This window comes from Chiloscyllium plagiosum, chromosome 32 (genome assembly GCF_004010195.1).
Source record: "Chiloscyllium plagiosum isolate BGI_BamShark_2017 chromosome 32, ASM401019v2, whole genome shotgun sequence".
NCBI classification, from domain to species: Eukaryota; Metazoa; Chordata; class Chondrichthyes; order Orectolobiformes; family Hemiscylliidae; genus Chiloscyllium; species Chiloscyllium plagiosum.
Window position 1 is genome coordinate 27,636,321 of NC_057741.1, and position 19,894 is coordinate 27,656,214.

At 42.7% G+C, this 19,894-nt stretch overlaps 1 protein-coding gene across 3 annotated transcripts in view; it reads left to right on the forward strand.

Moving 5' to 3' along the window:
- Positions 1 to 19,894, forward strand: part of LOC122539453 (PH and SEC7 domain-containing protein 3-like) — a 421,315-nt gene that overhangs the window by 106,668 nt on the left and 294,753 nt on the right. The window lies entirely within an intron of this gene.

Consider the following 19,894-nt stretch of genomic DNA (forward strand, 5'->3'; position numbering starts at 1 on the left):
AGTCCCCTGTGGTAAAGAATTCCACAGATTCGCTACCCTCTTGGAGAAGAAATTCCTCCTCATTTCTGTCTTAAACAGGCCACTCCTTATTCTGAAATGATCCAGGACTCTTCCACAAGGGGCAACAACCTTTTTGCATCTACCTGACAAATCCACTCAGGATTTTATGTTTCACTAAGTTCTCCTCTTGTTATTCTAAATCCCAGTGAGTACAGGCCCAACCTACTCAACCTTTCCCCATAAGACAGCCCGTTCATACTCGAGATCAGCTTAGTGGACCTTCTCTGGACTGCCTTCAATGCCAGTACATCTTCCCTTAGTTCTCAGTATTTCAGCTGTGGTTTGATGAATGTCTTGTATAGTTTTAGCAAAACCTCCCTACTTTTATATTCCGTTCCCTTTGAAGTAAAGGACAACATTTCATTTCCCCTAAAGTCCTATCCAGTTTCCTTTTGAAATCATCATCATCACCCTCTAGGGCAGTGAAGTGAGTTCACTGACTGCGTATAAAAGTTCTTCCTTATATCTTCCTGCACCTCTTGCCCAATGCAAATAGTGAAGAACTTATTTGGTCATTCAGCAGAAATATGTATTCTGTTAGATAATCTGGGAGGAAATCATATGCAACTCATGATCATTGTTGTTCTTGTTGAACCAAAGGCGGATTTAAAAGAAAGTTTTATTTTATTTTCAGAGTAGAGATATTATTGGCAATGTTGTTATCTATTGCCCATCCTTCGTGACCCTTGAGCTTCCTGACTGCAGTCTGTCTGATTTCAGTGCTTCATGACCCATTCCTATATCTTTTCCCCAATGTCCTGCAAATCTTGTTAGATAATTATTCAGTTTGCTTTTCAGAGGCACGATTGAATCTGCCTCCAGTGCACTCTCAGGCAGTGCATTCCAGATCCTGACTGCTCATTGTGTAACAAACAAATTCTTCCTCGTGTTATCTCTGGTTGTTAGAAATTTAAGTCCAGCATTTTGACTCCGTGGTGATGAAGGAAAAAATGCTATACAGGTGGTTTGCAAAGTGGGGGAACAGCATTCCCAAGCACTTTGAAAGCATCACTAATGTCAGCCCATCTTCTGTACAGCTATGAGGCATAGAATATGTTGATGTCCACTGAAAGTTGTAGAGTATTTTTAAGCTTGAAAATTGCAAACTGGCTGAGAAATACTGTACTCTGAACTGTCTGTTTTAAGCTGAAGTATGTGTTTGAACCACCTTTATCTCAGTTTAATGGTTCACAGCAATTCAGTCTAAACAGAGACAGAACTCCGCACAAAACATAAACTATTTGTTTCGAGTGTGTCGACTTATACAATGCCATTGTGGTCTTCACAAGATAGTTCACAAGAAATAATAAACAATGAGGTTAACCAGGATTTGGGAAGTGATACAGGGAATGACTATAGAAAGTGAGATTTTCTGTTTGTGTGCTTCTGAACATAAAATGAATGATTTTCTACTTTCCACAGTTTTCAAGTCAGTTATACCTTAATGTTAACAGTGAAAAGATTCATTTTTAGTTACTAAGGTTTTTGGTGGATATAACCTGTTTAGGGGGATGCTGCTTTATTTAATGGAATGGAACTGCAGAATGGTTACAATACAGATGGAGGCCATTTGATCCGTCATGTCAATCCTGACTCTCTGCAAGAGCAGCTCAGCTGGTCCCGCTTTTTCCCGATGCCGCATAAATCTTATTAAATAATTATTCAATTTGCTTTTCAGAGACATGACTGATTCTGCCACAAACACACTCTCAGGCAGTGCATTCCAGACCCTGCCACCCATTGGGTAAAAGAAATCTTCCTCATGTCGCCTCTGGTTGTTTTGACAGTTACTTTAAATTGATACCCTCTTGTTCTCAACTGTTCTGTCAGTTTTTTTTTGTTAGCATTTCCCAAGATGCTGGCATCATTGTCAAGGTCATTATTTATTGCCCACCCGTAATTGTGCTGGAGAAAGACAGTGGAAACAGTTTTTCCCTGTGTGTTCAATCCAGACTCCTCATGGTTTTGAACATAGCTATCAAATCTCCGTTCAACATTCTCTTCTCTGAGGAGAATGTTCCCAGCATGGCCAGGCTGTCTGCATTACTGAAGTCTGTCGTCCCAGGGACAACTCCTCGTAAATCTTTTCTGACCTCTCTCTGATGTCTTCCTAAAGTGTGGTGCCCAGAATTGGACACACTGCCCCTGTTGCTTCAGTAATTTTTTCTAAGACTATAGTAATCCAGGAGTGATGCAATGGTAGTGTCCCTGCCCCAAGACCAGGAGGTCTGGGTTCAGTTGCCATCTGCTCCAGAGGTGTGTAATCTTGAACAGGGGGGGTTGATTAGAAAAATAGGAATGTTTTGTCACTTCAATTAGAAATTAATTCTGACTGTTACTTTCCCAAATAAGCACCTTCGATCTACATGCTCTCGTTCTCCTTTAGAAAGAATGTACCCCCTTACAGCATTTCTATTGTTGACTGATTTTGTTTTTGACAATTGAGCAGAATTGTTAAAGACTGCTCAACGTAAATAAAATTGAACAGGTTAAATTGAAAGCAAATTACTGAGTATATCAGAAAGCTGAAATTAAAATGGAAAGTGCTGGAGAAACTCAGCAGCATCGATGGAGCAAGAAACAGTTTTTACTTTTCCAGTCTGATATGACTCTCTTTCAGAACTGGACTTCACTCTATTTCTCTCTCCACAGTTGCTTTCAGAGCTACTTAGTTTCTCCAGCATAGAGTCGTAGAGATGTACAGCATGGGTTCAGCAAAGATTTACAAGGATGTTGCCAGGATTGGATGATTTGAGCTATCGGGAGAGGCTGAACAGGCTGGTCTGTTTTCCTGGAGTATCGGAGGCTGAGATGTGACCTTATAGAGGTTTATAAAATCATGAGGATCATGGATAGGATTAATAAACAAGGTATTTTCCCTGGGGTGGGGTAGTCCAGACCTAGAGAGCATAGGTTTAGGGTGAGAGGGAAAAGGTATAAAAGGGACCTCAGGGACAACTTTTTCACACAGAGGGTGGTGTGTGTATGGAATGAGTTGCCGGAGGAAGTGGTGGAGGCTGGTTGAATTGCAACATTTAAGAGGTATCTGGATGGGTATATGAATAGGAATGGTTTAGAGGAACATGGGCCAAGTGCTGAAAAATGGGACTAGACTGGGTTAGGATATCTGGTCGGCGTGGACGAATTGGGCTGAAGGGTCTGTTTCCACTTTATTCTGGATTAGTGGTGCTGGAAGAGCACAGCAGTTCAGGCAGCAGCCGAGGATCAGTAAAATCGACGTTTCGGGCAAAAGCCGTTTCCACTTTATGTTCATTTTAAACCAAAGTCTGAAATGGAAGCAATTAATTGTGAAAATACTCAGGCAGTGTTGGTGGGGCGAGGAACTGAGTTAACATTTCCAGTTGATGATTTATCAGTCTTTATTTTGATGTGGAGGGGTACCTGATGTCTCTCCTATGGGGAACCAAATGTGTCTGTTGTGCTGTTCCCTCTGGTTACTGATGGCTGGGATCCAGGTTGAGCTCAAACTGCCTGCCAGAATACTCAAGCATGTTTACTGTGTGAACCCGAAGATGAACAGATGGAAACGGCCGGTTGCATTAGGCAAGGTGCACAGCAGTCGTTCCCGTCAAATTAACACCATATAGAGTTTGTGTGTGATGTCTCCAAGGTGGTGAGCTAATTAACTGTATGAAATATAGATCTTTTTATATAGATGTCTCGTGCAGCTGATGTGAATGATGTATGCAGTCACACATGTCCATGATGTCAGTGCGTGTCTCAGTGGGTCATGCTCATTTGTGAGCTTAACTTCCACTCCTAACAATTTGAGGTCAAAAATCACTTCCGTGTGGTACGGAGGGAGTGTTGCACAGTCTGAAGTGCCGTCTTTCAGGTGAGAAATTAAACTGATGCTGTGACCGCTCTTTCAGAGGGATAGAAATAATCTAGAAACATATAATATAAGGCCCTTCGGGTCTGCACCACCATTCGATATGATTATAGTATCCGATTCCCGTGTGCCCTCCATACTGCTTTGTTCCTTTAGTTGCAAGTGCCACGTCCAGCTCCCTCTTGAATATATCTATTGAACTGGCCCTAACAGCTTCCTGCAGGAGAGAATTTCACAGGTTCACAACTCTCTGAGTAAAGAAATTCACCCTCATCTCAGTCCTGAATGGCTTACCCCTTATTATTCGACTGTGACCCCCCTATTTCTGGACTTCGCCAATATCAGGAACATTGCTCTCAAATCTAGCCTGTCCAGTCCCATCAGCATTTTATATGTTTCTATCAGATTCCCCCTCCCTTCTTCTAAATTTGAAAAAGAATCGGGGAGTTCTACCATTCTCTTGGCCAATATTTATTCCTGAATCAACATTTACAACAAGATTATTTGGCTATTAATTTAATGCTGTTTGGTGAGAGCTTGCTGTGCCCAGATCAGTTGAAACTCATCCAAAAATAGTGCTGACATGCGCAAACGTCTTAGTTGGTTGAAAATAGCTTTTGGGTAGTCTTGAGGTCAGTAAAGGTGCTAGGTGAGGGCCTTTCTCATCACAAGAATGCATACTCCCACAATGTTGATGTCTTTCAGGACCAGCCCTGAAACGTTATCGGGTATGTTGTGTGTGGGAGGCAGCGATGGGGAAGGCATTCGAAGCTGAGCCAAGGAGACTGTGGAGTGCTTGTGACATGTATTTGGCCCAGTTTATTTAGCCATGGGCCCAGAACAAGTTCGATTTTGGAAAGAGCAGCCCTCTTAAAATTGAATACATTGGAAGTGATCCTTTTTGAGGAATGCTTGAGTATTAAACTCAAGCGTTGCCATGGAAGCACAGCTCACTGATTATTGCTTTTCAAGTTCTTTCTTCCAGAACGATTGTAGAAAAACATTATTTTTGAAAAACTACTGAGAATTTACTTCCTCTTGGGAGAGGCCATGTGTAAGTCACCCTATGGCAATTTAAAGCAGAGGGAGGAAGGGACTGATGTGGGATCCCTGGCTGCTTCTGGTGGGATGTCCATTAGAACTTTCAATGAGCTAATTAGCCCTCATCATCTCAGACCCCACGGCGGTTCAGTGGCTGCTCAGGAATTTAATGTGGGCCACAGATTTCCTGCACTTTTTGAGGGGAGTTGTCTCCTTACCAGACACTCACTGCTCGATTGAGGAATCAAGAAGGGGTGAAATGTTGAAAGCCATGCCTCTACAATTGCCTCTAACATCCCTCTTGCCACCCCCTCACCATACAATATCCATTCTGGCCGAACTCATCAACAGGTGGGGGGTTCCCTGTTATTCTTGGGTCTCTCTGAGGTGCATTACCAGCAGCTGCCATCTCTCCTGATGAGCACTGTTGAGCAACAAGTGGTCACATAAATGCCTAAAGGATCTCAGCCCATAAAGACTGGCATGGATGTATTTAGCCAAGTGCCTGTTTCCATGCTGTACATTCTATTCTGTATAAATACTTTGCTCTAAATTTGCAGTCAGTTTTCATCAATTAATTGGTTTGGAGATGCCGGTGTTGGACTGGGATGTACAAAGTTAAAAAATCACACAACACCAGGTTAAAGTCCAACAGGTTTATTTGGAAGCACTAGCTTTCGGAGCGCTGCTCCTTCATCGGGTGGTTGTCAATTCCTTCATCAATTAAATGTGTGTAAAGTAATTCAATCATATAATTAAAATGGCCTTTGAATTCTCCATGCTAGAGAAAGGATTTTGGGGCCAGACTATGCTGTTTTCAGATCAGCCAGTAATGGATAGTACATTTGATGCTTCCCATTATCAGGTGACTTGCCGGAAAGTGGATTTGTGTGGAAAAGCAGGAGTGTGTGTGTGTGTGTGTGTGTGTTTCCAGTCAATGAAGTTGCTGTTGTCTTTGGCAAACATGACAGCCAATTAGTGCACAGCAAGATCCTGCGAACAAGAATGAAATGATTATCTATCTTGGTTACATTTGTTAAGGAATTAATGTCAGCTGCTTGAATAAGGTACACCATCCTTGTTACTTCCATGGAGGTCTGACCCATCGTACAGTCAGTATACTCAGGAATAAAGGGAGAAAGCTAATAGGCAATGGAAAAAAAACACAATTTCTCAACGCTTCAAAGGGGAAGGGGGTGGGGTTTTGTCACTGGCCAAACATCAAAAGACCCAGGCAAATGCTCTCGGGACATAGATTTGAATCCTGCCGTGGCAGATGGTGAAATTTTAATTCACTTAATAAACCTGGAATTTTAAAAAAATGATCTAATGGTAACTGTGACTGCGAAATTGTAAAACCACCTGTTTCCACCACATTCTTTCAGGAAGGACAATCTGCCATCCTTACCTGATCTGGCTGACAGGTGATTCCAGACACACAGCAATGTGCTTGACTCTTAGCTGCCCTCTGAAGTGGCCCAGCAAGTCTCACAGTTCATGAGCAATGAGGGATGAATGACCAAGGTAGTGAAGAAGGCACTTGGTATGCTTTCCTTTATTGGTCAGAGCATTGAGTATAGGAGTTGGGAGGTCATGTTGCGGCTGTACAGGACATTGGGGTTCGGCCATTTTTGGAATATTGTGTGCAATTCTGGTCTCCTTCTTATAGGAAGGATGTTATGAAACTTGGAAGGGTTCAGAAAAGATTTGCAAGGATGTTGCTAGGGTTGGAGGATTTGAGCTATCGGGAGAGGCTGAATAGACTGGGGCTGTTTTCCTTGGAGTGTTAGAGGCTGAAGGGTGACCTTCTAGAGGTTTATCAAATCATGAGGGCCATTGATAGGGTAAATAGACAAGGTCTTTTCCCTGAAGTGGGGAAGTCCAGAACTAGAGGGCATAGGTTTTAGGGTGAGAGGGGAAAGATATAAAAGGGACCTAAGGGGCAACTTTTTCATGCAGAGGGTGGTGCATGTTTGAAATGAGCTGCCAGAGGAAGTGGTGGAGGTTGGTATAATTACAATATTTAAAAGGCAACTGGATGGGTATATGAATAGGAAGGGTTTAGAAGGATATGGCATGAGATTGATTTAAGATATTTGGTCGGCATAGACACGTTGGATCGAAGGGTCTGTTTCGTGCTGTACATTTCTATGACTGAATGACCGGCCTTGCTGCTGGTGCCCACAACCCATGAAAGAATAAAGCAAAATGAAAAGCACCTGACCTAAAATGGGCTAAAGCTCTGTCTGAAGTCTGTAGGTGACAGATGTGGTCTGCTTCTCTCCCTCATGCTGGGCAGTGAGATGCTGCCCAGAGTATTTTCATGTCTCTGGACACTGATGAATCTCGAAGTAATGCCAAGTTTTCCAGCATCAGAGATGGTATAAAGGACAGAATTTAAACTTGTCAAAAGTTACAGATTGTTTTTCTGGTTGGCTGTCCTTGTGAACTTTGGCTGTGACCATGAGAAGTTCACATTCTAGAACGGACCTGTCAGGTTATCGTGGACAGTTTGTGCTTCTGGCATTTATCCAAAGGAATTTTAGATAAGTGCTTTATGTCCTACTTAAACTTCTACTGTAAGACAGGCAGTTGGAGACTCCATTATATTGGTTTGAAAATTAACAGGACATGAGGGAGAGAGACATTGGAGGAAAGGTACTTCACTTCATGGAGGTACCTGTCTTCTCAAAAAACCCGAACGAATTCAAGACGCTGACTCATGTTTGCGTACATTTGAATGGTCACTTTTTTTTGCCCATTTTGATACCTGGTCTAAGTGGGTTTTTTAAATCTGAGCCAAAACTTTACCACCATAGTATGCCATTTTTGTTTGCCTGATGACCACACCCACTCAGCTTTGAAACAGGGGGCACCTGTTAATTCAGCACAGGTCAAGGGTCAAACCCGCGTGCAGTTTGACATAATTAGTTCAGTTTTTAGATTGGACGGTGTACTCACCCACTAAGATCTGCATTTTGATCAATAGATTTCAAACAAGTCTGGATGCCTAAATGAATTGCAGAGCGGCTGAGTAGAACCCTTGTTTTGGTTGCACCTATACTTGTCATAATAGCACACACCATTATAACACTGCAGGCAATGAATCTTAAAAACAATCCATTAGTTTGTCCCCTAGAGGCAGTCATCTTTCTGACCCGCGCTGACTGTTTCTCGTAAAGAACTAGCATTGGTAGAAAATGTAAACTATGGATGGTGTATCGATCAGATGACCAGTTTAACATTTGGCTGTGGTTGAGTGGTTGTCTAAGTTCAGAATCTGCCCATATGTAATGCTGGTGTCTGTCTCTGTAACTGTAAGGAAATTCAGAAATAAACATAATACAGTAGTGCCTCGACATATGAACGACCCCGTTCACGAACAAATCGGTTTGCGAACAGGATTGTACGTAAAATTTTGCTTCAACGTACGTACGAAATTCAAGGTACGGACGAAGGTACGAACGCAAAAAGCCCATGAGCGACCACATGGTTTCATTGTTCTGCTTTGCTACGCGCTTGTTGAACGCAAAAGTTCTCACGCCCGCGTGATCTCATTCACTTCGTCTTTGGCGCGGGCGCTGTGAGCAGCCGTCCAAGCATTCGTACGCTATCCGAACAATGGGAAAAATTGATTCAGTTCGCAAACTGAACTGCGATTTGATGCCATGAAGGTACCTTCCTTTGATTTGGACTGTAAAACACAAGTCCTCAGCCAGCCACTAAGCATGTTAATAATGAATGTCCTCATGGTTTCACCATGTACTGGACATCATGCCACTGTTGTTTTAATGGTTTCAGTATGATACAAACAGAATCTCAAGATAGATCCCAGGCACATGTCAGGAATTTGACCAGTTTTTTTATTGGGAAAATGAATTCATCAAATCATTGCAGCGTGCAAAAAGGCCATTTGGTCCATCATTTCTATGTGAGTTCTTTAGTGAAACCTACCATAATAGATCTATTTTGTCCCCCTCTTGCCCATGATGTTGCACCTTTTCAAATGGATTTCCAATTCCATGTTGAAAGATACAATTGAATCTGCTTCCTATGCTATTTAAGGCACCACAACAACTCATGTGGTGAAAGATAGCTCTCCTCATCTTGAATGTGAAGACAAATGGAAACGGTGTGGTCAGCTTTGAAGTAAAACACCAAACTGCTCCAGGTGTGAACAGCTTATGGCTCATGAGAAGGAAGGCGATTTGGCAAAGGTACAAACAATCCTACTGCGACTCCAAGAGCAGGTCAGAAGTGGGAATTTCTGCAGTGGGTAAATCACCCCCTGACCCCTCAAAGCCTGTCCACTCTTTATAAGGCACACAAAAGAACTATAATGGAATACCATTTATTTGCTTGGATGAGTGCAGCAACACTCAGGTAGCTCAACACCATCCAAAGCAAAGTAACCCACTTATTGATACCTCATTCGCCACCAGGGGTGGCATGGTGGCTCAGTGGTTAGCACTGAGCACTGCTGCCTCACAGCGCCAGAGACCCAGGCTCAATTCCTGCATCAGGCGACTGTGTGGAATTTGCACATTCTCCCCGTGTTTGCGTGGATTTCCTTTGGGTGCTCTGGTTTTCTCCCACAATCCAAAGATGTGCAGGTCAGATGAATCAGCCATGTTAAATTGCCAATAGTGTTAGGTGCATTAGTTTGGGTGGGTTACTCTTTGGAGGGTCAGTGTGGACTTGTTGGCCCGAAGGGCCTGTTTCCATACTTTAGGGAATCTAATCTAATTAAACCACATTGCAGGTGAGTCAATAGCCCAGCAATGGCTAGACTATTAATCCAGAAACTCAGCTAATGTTCAGGGGACCTGGGTTCAATCCTGATGGTGGAAATTGAATTCAATAAAAAATCTGGAGTTAAGGATCTAACAATGACAATGAAACCATTGTCAATTGCCAGAAAAATCCATCTGGTTTACTAATGTCCTTTTCGGAAGAAAACTGCCATCCTTACTTGGTCTTGATTGCCTGTTACTCCAGACCCACAGCAATGGGATTGACTCTTAACTGCCCTCTGGGCAATTAGGGATGGGTAATAAATACTGGCCTGGCCAGTACTACCCACATCCTGGGAGTGTTAAAAAATAAACGCTCAGTCTCTCTTGCATTGATGCACAATGGCAGTAGTGAGCACTATCTACAAGATAAAGTGTATCTACAAGATACTCTGTATCAACTCATCAAGAATCCTTAGGCAGCATCTTCTAAATCCAAAATTTGGGCATTTAATGCCTGGGAGCGCCACCCTCTGCAAGTTCCTCTCCAAGCCACTCACCATCCTGAGTGGAACCAAATTGCTAATCTTTCACCCAAAATCCTAGGCTTCCCTTCCCAACAGCACCATGGGTGGACCTACAGCAGATGGACTGCAGTAGTTCAAGAAAGCATCTGACCACATCCTTCTCAAAGCCAATTTGAAATGAGTAACAAACTCTGACCCAGCCAGCAGCATCTACATTCTTGCAGATAAAAACCCAATGAGGGTGTAGTCAGTGAACAGATTGAAGTTGCTAAAGAATTAATTGAATGTATTGCTGAGAGTAGAGATCCATATTGTAATCCCAAGAAAGGGTTTAGAGATGAGAATTAGGACTTTAATTGCGGCTACCTTTGTCTGGTATGGAAAGCAGTAAAGACATGGTGGGGGGTTGATTTTCTCTGAGATATTTCTAGTTCAATAATACACTGGTAGCAGCACAGAAAGGCTATTTGTAAGTTAGTGTCTGCATTGGCAACAGACCGTTTCTATTTTAATCAGCATTTGCATGATTTTCAGTCACCACTGAGATAGCCTTGTTTCAAGTAACTGGAGTTGTCATTAAGCACATGATGGATGGATAATATGCAGGAGGAAGTGCATCAGTTATTTTAGTTAAAGATCTGAAAGGATTGAGGAGGAAGAAAAGTTGGGTAATTTCTCTTCAATGTGCAGTTTCTATTCTGCCTTGGAGAAAGGAGAACTAAAGTTGGATTGGTAGCTAGCTAGCTGTTTGGAAAATATCATTTCTGCAGAGCTCTGTGATATTAGGACAGCTTACCCCAAAACTGTTGCAGTGACATTTGTTTTGGTTCACCTCATCGAGGTCTGTGATTTGGAACCATTCTGGCAGCTGGCCCTCAACAACCTGAGGAGAAAGTGAGGTCTGCAGATGCTGGAGATCAGAGCTGAAAATGTGTTGCTGGGACAGCGCAGCAGGTCAGACAGCATCCAGGGAACAGGAGAATCGACGTTTCGGGCATAATCCTGAAGAAGGGCTTATGCCCGAAACGTCGATTCTCCTGTTCCCTGGATGCTGTCTGACCTGCTGCGCTGTTCCAGCAACACATTTTCACCTCAACAACCTGACCCAGGAGAAGGAGGCCTCTGTGTTGTTGCAATTGTGGTGAACACTTTGCAAGGTGCACAATTGTCTCTTTGTGCATCTGAGCCAATGTTAATAATGACTGATTTCTTTTTTTAGCTGGAAAGCAAAATAATGCTTTGGTCATTGCTTGGGAGAACCGAACGTGTTCAGATAAAGCTGATAGTTCATTTTATACTCTGGCTATCATTAGAGCATGTTGGTTGAATGGTGTTAAATTGCAATGAAAAACTCTTCGAGTAAATATCCCATTGTTGTTTCACATGATAAATAGAATGCAGAATTGTATATGCAAATAGGAGAATACCCAATAGTCCTGGACTGGCCTCTTTTCCAAGTGGTTTTCCAATTCACCAATTCAATCTGCTCCCTCTGCCCTTCCAGACATCAATGATGTGGAGGTGCCAGTGTTGGACTGAGGTGGACAAAGTCAGCAGTCACATAGTCCAACAGATTTATTTGAAATCACAAGGGGAGGCAATGGCCCAGTGGCATTACCTCTGGACTATTAATCCAAAGACCGAGATAGCGTTCTGGGTACCTGGGTTCGAATCCAATCATGGCAGATGGTGGAGTTTGAATTCAATTTTTTATAAATCTGGAATTAAGAGTCTAATGATGACCATGAAACCATTGTTGATTGTTGGAGAAACCTACCTGGTTCACTAATGCTTTTAGGGAAAGGGACTGCCATCCTTACCTAGCATGGCCTACATGTGACTTCAGACCCACAGGAATATAATTGACTCTTAACTGCCCTCTGGGCAATTAGGACCGGGCAATAAATGCTGTCCGAGCAAGCATCCCATGAATGAATAAAAGCTTTCAGAGTGATGATCCTTAAAGGGAGCAGCGTTCCAAAGGCTTGTGATTTCAAATAAACCTGTTGGTCTATAACCTGGTGTTGTATGACTTCTGACTTTAAGACGGTGAATTCCAATCTGCAGTAACCCACTTGATAAAAGAAATGTCTCCTTGTCTTCTCTTTGGGTCTTTTTTGGGATAAACCTTGTAAATGATGTTTATTTACATTTCCATAGAGTCATCGAGATGTACAGCACAGAAACTCATCCATTCCGACCAGTTATCCTAACCTAATCTAGTTTGCCAGCACTTGGCCCATATCCTTCTAAACCGTCCTATTCATATACCCATTCAGATGCCTTTTAAATGCTGTAATTGTACCAGCCTCCACCATTTCCTCTGGTAGCTCATTCCATATGTGCACCATCCTCTGCGTGAAAAGGTTGCCCCTTAGGTCCCTTTTATATCTTTCCCCTCTCACCCTCAACCTATGTCCTCTAGTTCTGGACTCCCCCACCTCAGGGATAAGACCTTGTCTATTTATCCTATCCATGCCTCTCATGAGTTTATAAATGTCTATAAGGTCACCCCTCAGCCTCCGACATGCCAGGAAAAACAGTCCCAGCCTATTCAGCATCTCCCTATAGCTCAAATCTTTCAATCCTGGCAACATTCTTGTAAATCTTATTTGACCCCTCTCAAGTTTCACAACATCCTTTCGATAGGAAGGAAACCAGAATTGCAAGCAATATTCCAAAAGTGGCCTAACCAACGTCCTGTACAACTGCAACATGACCTCACAATACCGAAACGCAGTGCTCTGACCAATAAAGGAAAGCATACCAAACGCCGCCTTCACTATCCTATCTACCTGCGACTCTGACGGAAGTATAAGCCATGGTTAATTGATACACTGCAGGACTCTTCCTTAGCTCTGTTTTTACCAAAGTTGCATCTGACTCACATCAGTGTTTCAGTATCTGAGTGATGAACTGAATCATATAGTAGATTTATAGGTTAAGTCCCAGTTGGACTTTTCTTGAGATAATATTGTCTTCACAAGCCCTAGTCTAGGAGCAAGAGAAACCATTCGGGTATCTTGTTCTCCTGTTGTCTCTCTTGACCAGTTGTTGGAAGTACTAGATATGGCTGTGGAAAGGGTCAGGTGAGGCTGTGCCCATTACTTACTGTTGGTTAGCTTGTCAACACTCCAAAGAGTTGCCTTTTTGCATGCTGAGGTGTTTTAGTTTGCTCAAATTGAACTAGTTATCTTTGGAAGAGGAGGGAGAGGGTAAGACCGTAAGACATCGGAGTGGAAGTAAGGCCATTCTGCCCATCGAATCCACTCTGCCATTTAATCATGGCTGATGGGCATTTCAACTCCACTTACCCGCACTCTCCCTGGAGCCCTTCATTCCTTGCGAGATCAAGAATTTCTCAATCTCTGCCTTGAAGACACTTAATGTCCCGGCCTCCACTGCACTCCGTGGCAATGAATTGCACAGGCCCACCACTCTCTGGCTGAAGAAATGTCTCCTCATTTCCGTTCTAAATTGACACCCTCCACAGGTCCACGGGTCCTAGTCTCCCTGCCTAATGGAAACAACTTCCCAGCATCCACCCTTTCTAAGCCATGCATTATCTTGTAAGTTTCTATTAGGTCTCCCCTCAACTCTAATGAATACAATCGCAGGATCCTCAGCCATTCATCGTATGTTAGGCCTACTATTCCAGGGATCATCCGTGTGAATCTCCACTGGAAACGCCCCAGAGCCAGTATGTCCTTCCTGAGGTGTGGGCCCAAAGTTGGGCACAGTATTCTGAATGGGGGCCTAACCTGTGTTTTCTGAATTTTCTCACTGTTTAAAAAATAGTCCTTGCCTGTATTCTTTTTTCCAAAATGCAAGACATGTCATTTACTCACATTGAATTTCATCAGCCATTTCCTGGACCACTCCAGGTTTTGTGGAATGTCATGCCTCCCATGCCAATAATGGCAGTGCCACTTAGAGTCATAGAGATGTACAGCATGGAAACAGACCCTTCGGTCCAACCCATTATGCCGACTAGATATCCCAACCCAATCTAGTCCCACTGTCAGCACCCGGCCCATATCCCTCTAAACCCTTCCTATTCATATACCCATCCAAATGTCTCTTAAAATGTTGCAATTGTACCAGCCTCCACCACTCCCTCTGGCAGCTCATTCCATAAACGTACCCCCCTCTGCATGAAAAGGTTGCACCTTAGGTCTCTTTTATATCTTTCCCCTCTCACCCTAAACCTATGCCCTCTAGTTCTGTACTCCCTGACCCCAGGGAAAAGACTTTGTCTATTTACCCTATCAATGCCCCTCATAATTTTGTAAACCTCTATAAGGTCACCCCTCAGCCTCAGACGTTCCAAGGAAAACAGCCCCAGCCTGTTCAGCCACTCCCTATAACTCAAATCCTCCAGCCCTGGCAACATCCTTGTAAATCTTTTCTGAACCTTTTCAAGTTTCACAACATCTTTCCGATAGAAAGGAGACCAGAATTGCACGCAATATTCCAACAGTGGCCTAACCAATGTACTGTACAGCCGCAACATGACCTCCCAACTCCTGTACTCAATACTCTGACCAATAAAGGAATGCATACCAAATGCCGCCTTCACTATCCTATCTATCTGTGACTCCACTTTCAAGGAGCTATGGACCTGCACTCCAAGGTCTCTTTGTTCAGCAACACTCATTGTGGCATTTCCTGTGCAGCCACTTTTGAGGGCTATACAGTTCTGTGACGAATTGTACCAATGAGAGTTGGAGGATTGAAAATGGATGAAGGAAAGTGCAAAACTGTGCTTTGTTTTTGTGGCAAACCTCTCACTCATCCTTCCCATTGATTTCTAGAATCATGCAGTACAGAAGGAAGCCACTCAGCCCATCATTATTTGTGCTAGCTCTTTGAAGTTCCATCAGTCTCTCAAAATAACTGCACTCTGTCATCCCAGGTACCATTCTGGTCACATCTTCTGGAAAACCTTGACTGAAGTAGTTGACTTTTCACTTGGGCTCTGTTACATTGACTGTACTTTAGATGGGCAAGAATTGAATATGAAACTCTTGGCCTCATTGGTGTGCTTCTGGAAGGTAGATGAGTATTCTTTACTGTGGAAAAAGAGAGTCAAAGACAAATACTTTTCAGGATTAGTATTTATGCTTTAGGGTAGGAAGGGAATAAGCTTTGCCCCTATTACTTATTAAAGCAGTTTCACACTTCAAAGAAGTTCAGTTACCATTTGATTGAAAGCTTCGAGGTATGACAATAATGCAGATCAGTGCTTGGCCTTACAGTGTCATCGGCTTTGTAATTAGATGGTGAGACTGAGAGCTGTACTTAACCCTTTCTGTGCTGCACAACATTCTGAGATGCATGCAGGGCAGAGGCTGGCTCAAAGAGTAACTGAGTTGGTGTACGCGAAGAGGAAACAGTGGGAAATCTTGCCAGATCCTCCAAGACTGTTGATGCCATAATAATATGGTGTTATCCTTCGTATGTTTTTCATATGGCTGGGGAATTTAGAATCCAGGATCCCAACCTCAGAATAAGGAGAGATTGGTTTAGGACAGAAGTGTGGAACGTCTTCACTCCTGGATTGTGAATATTTGGAATTCTCTGCGCCAGAAGACTGTGGACATACAGTTGTTACACATGGTTAAGTTAGACTGAATAGATGTTTGGGTATTAAGGGAATGAAAGGATATGAGGGTTAGTTTGAGAAGATGGAATTGAAGCTGAAGATCAGTTGAATGGTGGATTGGGTATGAAAGTCCAAGTGGCCAACTGCAAATCACATGTCATTGGGTGATTTTCTGCTCTTGAGTTTGCAGTTGGGTGAAGAGGGAGGAAGGTTTGGAGGGAGGATCCATGTTAAAGAATGTTAGTTTTGCAAGGTTGACATCGATAATAGGGAAGCTTGGATTGACATTTGGGAGTTTGGTTACTCAGTGTGAGCAGCATTGGGAGGGGAAAATCTCAAGGAGGTTCAAATCTTAGAATCATTTGGGAAGAAGTTGGAGAAAGAGATTCCTTTCTACGTGGCTGAGACCTATAAGGCTCACCTTACTTGTATTGGAAGATGCAGTCGAGCTTGCTTCCAGCCTTTGAGTCAGAGGAAGGTTACTCACCTCCCTCCTTGCTGGAGTGATTGTTTTATGCATCGTAATGTGACAGGACTTGGGAATTGACCTTTGAGGCTATTATATGTTCATGCATGTCCTGCCTTCTGACAGCCCAGGTTGCTAAAACTCTGTTTTAGAAGAATGTGTGATTTTCAGTCGTGTACTGCACGGTTAATAAATTGTTGTTAAAAATCAAAAGCATGCAAGTTATATATAGATGTGGTCATTGGCTGTCTGTGGTTCATCAAGTCATGACTTGTGCAATAGTTTCTGTGCCAGATTTTCTATGCCATCTCTGTATTCTTTTGCAATCCAAAAACTTGCATTTCATGAACATTCACCTCTCCTTTTCGCATCCTCTACTTCTTACTGCACTGTACTTTATGTGGTAGAGGTCCTCAGCCTGGAATTCCCTCTCACACTTTTTCATTTCTCTACTTCATTTGGCTTCCTCCTTTTCTTTCAGTTCATACACTGGATGGGACATGCTGGCTGGGTCAGCATTTATTGCCCAAAGAGCAGTTAAAGTGGATCACATTGCTGTGGGTCTGAAGTCTGCATGCAGACCAACCTAGCTGAGGATGACACTTTTGGTGATTAATTAACCAGATGGGTTTATCCAGCAATCAACAATGGTCACCACTAGACTCATGGTAGAAGTTAAACACAGTTCTCCAGAACGTTACCTGGGTTATTTGGATTAATGGTCTACTGATAATATCACTTGGGTATCACCTGCCCTTTAAAACCTGCCTGTTTGAGCAAACATTTTTCACTCATATTTATGGTCTCCTTTAGTTTTTGGCTGATTACACTCCTGTGAATGGTGCTCTATGATACACAGGCCATCGTTCTTAACTTCTTTATCATCCATAATGACTACAGACCTAGGAAATGTTAATTATCACCCAGCACATTCTCAGTAATGACACCATGATCCATTTATTCTACATTTGTGAACAGCGATTTGATCAATGGCAGGAAGCACATTACCTGTCAGCATCTGGTACGACAGCTGGTGTTGCCCATAAAGGGGAAGTTTAGTTGAATGCACTCAAACTCATTCAGCCTCATAGGATGTGTACACTCTCAAAATAACAGATATTCTGAAATGTTGGTGTGGTAGCCCTGAAATTTGAGCTTCAAATAACTTCAACTTCTGTTTTCTGATGTTATGTGAATTTGAATGAAGTGACTGCCTCGTAATCATTTCTCGGTTTGCAGCCTGTACTCTGTGTAATATCTTCACATTTGTTTGGCTGCTCTTTCCGTGTGTGTGACCGCATCTTAATATAAGAAAGAGCTTGGGTGTTGTATTATCTAATGTGCACGTAATTGATGGGAAAAGGCATTCACTTGTCTTTTAATATTGTATTTCTGCCCTGTATCAGATTTTATATGTGCATGGAGCAAATTTCATTATCTAATTGAGCTGAAAAGAGCACCGAGGAACCATTTCAGAAACTGTAGGTTATTTTGTAAGAGAGCAGCAGGACTACGGTGAACGGAAGTGATTGAAGGGCAGGGACAATTAATGGCTGCTTTATGTTCTTTGGTTGTTGAAAATCAATCACTATAGGGGTTGACTTGAGGGGAATTCATTAATTTTTCAAAATATTGCCAAACTCTCTCAATGCTTTTTTATAAATTACCATGTGAGAGGTAGAGGATAAAATTGATCCTATTCTTGGCTCTAGAACCTCAACTAAAACCGCAAAAGGAATGTGACTTGCTAGCTGGCTGCCCATTTTATTTGCTGTTTTTGTGATCATATTCTCTGCAACTGGCTGTTAAACACTTTCCTACAGAGCAGTACCTGCACTCCACTAATAATTTCTTGGCCGTAAAACATTTGAAGCATTCGGGATATGCTCTGGGTGCTGCCCAAATACAACGTGTTTCCTTTTAAATGAGGTTTTCCCACTTAAAAGGGGAACACACAGCTTCATGTTCAAATGTTACTTTCTGTGGGCTTTAAAAACAAAAGAGAGAGTGACTTCATAAAACATCTTCGGATTGTTTGCCAACATTTTTTATGATTGTAGACACTGTTCTTGCATTAGACACAGAAACAGTTCATTCCCATAAGAGAACCTGAATATTGTAGCAATCATAATGTGCCATGTGTGTGAGATAAGCTGGGATAGGATGCTTAGAGTAAACAATGAACTCTTTCATTGTTACCAGATAACAGGTAACACTTCACTACATTTCACATCATCTTAGAACACTCTGAATATCGGTCATGGCTGAGCCAATTGATACTGACTGAAGAACTCAACACAATTGTTCACAAACTATTGGTATCGTAAGCAAGTTGTAACCGACAGAGACTGGCATCAATAAAAAAAATCAATTTAGTCGCTGGTTCATAAAGTGTGTTTCATCGCAGAAACATTGAACCGTGCAGGACAGAAGGAGGCTATCCAAACCGTGCTTTCACCCGCATCTTTCCTCTGTTGTCTTTGAATGTTTTGTTTTCCCTTTAATTATCCACTTCCCCTCTGGAAAATTTCTCTTGGATCTGGTACTTCCCACACAGTCTTTGTGGCTAGGCAAATCCAAGAAAATGTGAAGTACAGACCCAGGAACCCAACCTTACCCCTCACATTCGTTGACCTGACCAAGACATTTCACTCAGTAAATCATGAATGAGAGGAACCGTATTGTTGAAGAGGTGAGTGTGAAACGGACTGGTAAGCTAGAGGAGATACATGCTAGGAAGGAAGATGTGTTGGACATTTTGAACAACTTGAGGATAGACAGGTTCCCCGGGCCTGATGGGATATATCCTAGGATTATGTGGGAAACAAGAGAGGAAATTGCAGTACTGTTGGCAATGATCTTTTCAACATCACTGTCAACGGGGGTGGTACCAGGGGACTGGAGAGTGGCGAATGTTGTGCCCCTGTTCAAAAAAGGGAATAGGGATAACCCCGGGAATTACAGGCCAGTTAGTCTTACTTCGGTGGTAGGTAAAGTAATGGAAAGGGTACTGAGGGATAGGATTTATGAGTATCTGGAAAGGCAGTGCTTGATTAGGGACAGCCAGCACAGATTTGTGAAGGGTAGGTCTTGCCTTACAAGTCTGATTGAATTCTTTGAGGAGGTGACCAAGCATGTGGATGAGGGAAGAGCAGTGGATGTAGTGTACATGGATTTTAGTAAGGCATTTGAAAAGGTTCCCCATGGTAGGCTTATGCGGAAAGTCAGGAGGCATGGGATAGAGGGAAATATGGCCAATTGGATAGAAAACTGGCTAACCAGTCGAAGTCAGAGAGTGGTGGTAGATGGTAAATATTCAGCCTGGAGCCCAGTTACAAGTGGAGTTCCGCAGGGATAAGTTCTGGGTCCTCTGCTGTTTGTAATTTTTATTAATGACTTAGATGAGGGAGTCGAAGGGTGGGTAAGTAAATTTGCAGATGATACGAAGATAGGTGGAGTTGTGGACAGTGAGGAGGGCTGTTGTCGGCTGCAGAGGGACTTAGATATGATGCAGAGCTGGGCTGAGGAGTGGCAGATGGAGTTCAACCCTGCCAAGTATGAGGCTGTCCATTTTGGAAGAACAAGTAAGAATGCGGAATACAGGGTTAA